The sequence below is a fragment of the Triticum dicoccoides genome, chromosome 2A (genome assembly GCF_002162155.2).
Source record: "Triticum dicoccoides isolate Atlit2015 ecotype Zavitan chromosome 2A, WEW_v2.0, whole genome shotgun sequence".
Taxonomy (NCBI): domain Eukaryota; kingdom Viridiplantae; phylum Streptophyta; class Magnoliopsida; order Poales; family Poaceae; genus Triticum; species Triticum dicoccoides.
Window position 1 is genome coordinate 731,465,410 of NC_041382.1, and position 4,350 is coordinate 731,469,759.

The following is a 4,350-nucleotide window of genomic DNA, read 5'->3' on the forward strand; positions in this document are numbered from 1 at the left end:
CAGTATATGTATGTGTATACTAAATAGTATACGTAGTACTAAGATTTCAGATAGATAGATTAACGACAGCTACCGAATGCTTGCCTCTGTGGGTACGAAACTATCTGCTTCACTTAATTAATCTTTGGATCTGTCCAGCACCTTTCCTGCAACATAGGCATAGTGTCGGTCGTATATGACTTTACTGTTGCCAATATGTGATTTTATCTTTTCTTTTATCAGATTGTCGGTTGTGTACATCTTAACTATGCAGAGTTTAGGTGTGGCTCATCATATTTTGTATCCGATTGATGCTACATTTTGAGTTCATAAAAGCTCCCTTTATTGAAAAATTAATTAACTAAGTGCATATATTCTACTTCTCATGCTAGAAGCTAAAAAAACTTGCAAGGTTCTCCAATCCTAAAAAAACTAGCAAGGTTCTTCATCTTCACTGATCGAGAATTCGAGATACGGCATACTTACATGGAGGTTATACATGTGCCGCTCGATGCATAGGCCTTTGATATATACAGTCTCTACAGGAAAATGGTGATAGTAGGATGGAGACGAGCAAAAACATTTCTTAATTTAATTACCAATTGTGGATCGAGCGAGTATTCGACTTCATGGTGACAAGACGTCAGGGGCAGAGCCATGATTGGAGCATGAGGAGGACGAAAAAGCTGGTGATCAAACAAGGGGATGAAACAACATGATATATTAGGTTTTAATATATCTGAACGGTTATGTTTTCCTTTGATTTGGGGCCATTTGAAGTTCCTTTTGGAATTTATTTGAGGTTCCTTTGTTAAGAAATCAGTGCTTTTGTTAGTTTTGACATCTTGACACTTTCTTCTACTACAAAAGGTGTTTAAAAATAGCATTGATATGTTGGCAATACGAAAGAAATCAACATTCAACTGGCTTAAAATTTTGAATCATCGGTTCGCATATCAGCTAATTTAGAAATGAAAATAGAATATACTAAAAATGTTGGGGCTTAATAATTGAATTGACCAAACAGTATCATTATTGGTTGGTTCCTCTGATTTATATCACCAAGAAAGAGTACCATGTCTTATACTAGCAGTACTTTGGTTTCTTCTACCTGGTTGCCTGGCTGGTCTTTAATTTACAACACCGACAACATGTACGTTTCAAACCAAAATTACAAGTGTTTAATTTGCAAACTATGAAAAACTACGACGGTACTAGAGAGTTATCCCCACGCATTCCGGCGAGCCCCAGTGCCCCCTTGCTCCATGTTGCCTTGTAAACTCGACCCGCTTCTCGCACAGCGTACAATACCTGGCTTGACAGGCCCAGCAGAAAACATATTCATCATCATCCTTGCAGATTCAAGCCATGCTGCAGATTGAATAAGACAGGTCTCCTTACCTTGAAAATTTTCTGACGGCATTTCGGGCATTCGATGGTACTGCCTAACGGATGCATTCGAGCCACGCGTTCTGCGGTTTCTAGCTCTTTCAGTCGCTTCTCCAAATCATTTGTGTTATAGTCCTTTTTTTGCGGCGCAAAGAGCCCACATTTACTGCAAAGCATACATGCATGCATTAAGAATAAGATAGGCCCGAGATCTTGGATGCCTACAACCCCCCTCTTTTCAAAGACAAAAGGCCTCTTGATTGCTTAGGATAGGATCGATAGCCTACCTGAAATGGTTATAATTGCTAGCAGTCATGGCCTCGCCACAACGGAAGCAGAATGACTTGCCACAGTTCACACAATACATCATGTTACACCCTTCACTTCTGCTAATGGCCATTCGGCAGTTTGGACATGCTCTAGCATCGTTGTATAAACTTCTGATCATCAGCATCTCCTGCACCATCTCCCTCACAGTTAACTTGCCTGATGCCTGCAAACATTAAATTGAAGACTGAATTATTATGTTTCTAGAAAGTGCAAAAGATTTGCGCTTCACCAAACAGACAATATGTAACTCAATGTATGTAGGTGCATCCAAAGCTTATGGCACATCAAATGTATATTTTATCTTTGAAGGATTTACTAACAAAACCACAATGTGTTTTCCTGCTGGTAACAGGTTATTAGTACTAGCTAGGATGATGTGTATCGAATCAAGTTGCTTAGTATAGCAAAATATGCAAGTTTTAAGACCAATGCAAATGCAGAAGAGATTTTAGTTTCATTTCTATACCTTGAGCTTTTGTTCTGGTGTTAAACACTGTCTCCCTAGATGGCGTGGATCCTTGCAAGCTGAGCAGAAGGTAAAGAAACAACTTTGACATTGCGCGTTCTTATCCTCGTCTGCCAAGCAAGCCATCGAACACCTTGGACAGTAGACCACGTCTGACATTGAGCCCAATGCTTTGTCAAGAAGAAGCCTATCCCAACGTTCAAACTCTTCTTCCCTGAGAAGATTCTTTAGCAGATACGGCGGAATAGAAATGTTGCACTTGGTGCCGGGGCACACCAATTGGAACACAGTACCTTCCTTCACATGTATCCTGCACAAGGTCTCCATGCACGTGACACAAAACAAGTGCTGGCATGGCAGCTGGATGAAGTTTGAACCTAATTGTTTCAGAGCTCAAATTAGTTCACCGGGGAACAAACTTCTATTCGCAAAATTCAGTTACCTAAGAACTTAAGAAGCTTTGTTGGAAAGGAAAAACAGGCCCACCGGTTCTTATTTTTTATCATGAACCAAAGAACACAAACAGTTCACTAAATATCAAGGAATAATCTGTTGGTATGAATGCACAATATATAGAAAAATTGAAAAGGGTAAAGGCTGACCATTGCTCTCTGTAAGGCATATCAGGCACATATGAAGATCATCAAGAAAAGCTTTACGACGCTTCTTACTACTGTAGCTGAGCATCGAAGGGATTACATAATTCAATGGGAGACCTCTTGAGATAGCACGATTATCTGATTTGTGTGCTGGGCTGTCTGGACCTAATATTATTTTGCCATCAATCCAGAGGTGTGACAGCGACGAATTGCGGATCCACTCAACCCACTGATATACCACCTCCTGCCCCGGGAGTTGTGCCCAGATGGCGTCGAGCATCTCACATATCTGAGAAACTTGGGACCCATCCATCCATTTGGCAGTGATTGTAAAATATGGGGGGTCTTTGCTAGGATAACACTGAGGAAGTAAGCATGTCAATACCAAAGGAGGCAAGTAGTCAAGGTTGCAAGTGCAAGAGAATTCCTCTGGTTCATCACCATCTTCTTCTCTACCATCATGAGGGCATCCTCCATCGGCAGAAGAAAACTTAGCGCATAGTTGAGAGCCGTGATGCAAGTCGTAGCGTATGTACACCTAGAATTAAAATAAAGAAAACCATCAAAATCAAATTTCAACATCCAAGAACAGATGAAACAAGAAAACACTGAAACTGATGGCGAAAACACAAAACCTGGAAAAACCGGAGCCCTCCTTTGCTTTCCAATTCAACCAGGTCATCCCCATATATTGCTTCCAATGCCAACAGCTGCAGTGGACAATGAGACCAAGTCAGCAAACAGATGATTCATCCTGCAATACTACAATGTCAATGTTCACCTAAAAAAAATACAATGTCAATGCTGTAAATAATTAAGCTTCTCCAAAAACCGACTAAAATTGCAACCTTCGTACGTCCAAAGGCCACAGCCTACGAGCACGTACGGAAGCTCCGTTGCAACAGGGCACAGACCAAGATTGATCACAAGATTGTTAAAAGAAATTCAGTTTGATCAGATATTAGTAGCGTACTGGACCTCGTCCTGCTGTCGCTCCTGGTTGACTCTTATCCCCTCTTCATCCTCCTCCACGGCGGGAAGGTGGATTCTCTCCGTAGCAGCCGCGTCCTCCAATATGGATTCCGCCTCGGCCGCCGCCACCCACGGGAGTCCAGGTTGAGCACGTCCCCGTCACTCCCATCAGCGCGCGACGAGGGCAAGGAGGAGGAGGACGCTTTGGTGGAGAAGCCTGGGTCGGGGATGCGGCGGGATACGATTGCCCGCGACGACGAGGAGGCACCGGCCGACGATGCTGCCATGGCGGGAGCTCGGAGTTGCCGGGGAGTCGGTCGGAGTGGGTAGTATACCTCAAGAATCAAGATCTTTTTTTTAAACACCTCAAGAATCAAGATCGAACCCCGAGTCTATCAGATCGGCCTACGTTCACCGCGTACTGCAGTACAACTCTTTATTTTTGCATGGTTTCCAAGTGATGGAAAAAATTCAATATGGCACCAGGATCAGGACAATATGGCGCGAACTAACCTGTGGTTGGATGGTTAAAGAGATTGTGGTATCCCAGTCCACTAGGTTCAAGTCGTGATACTCGCATTTATTTCTGGATTTATTTCAGTATTTCCGGCGATG

General features: G+C 42.6%; 1 pseudogene; it reads right to left on the reverse strand.

Moving 5' to 3' along the window:
- Positions 1-1,201: 1,201 nt before the first annotated feature.
- LOC119352126 lies at positions 1,202-4,022 on the reverse strand (annotated as a pseudogene).
- Between the last annotated feature and the right edge of the window lie 328 nt (positions 4,023-4,350).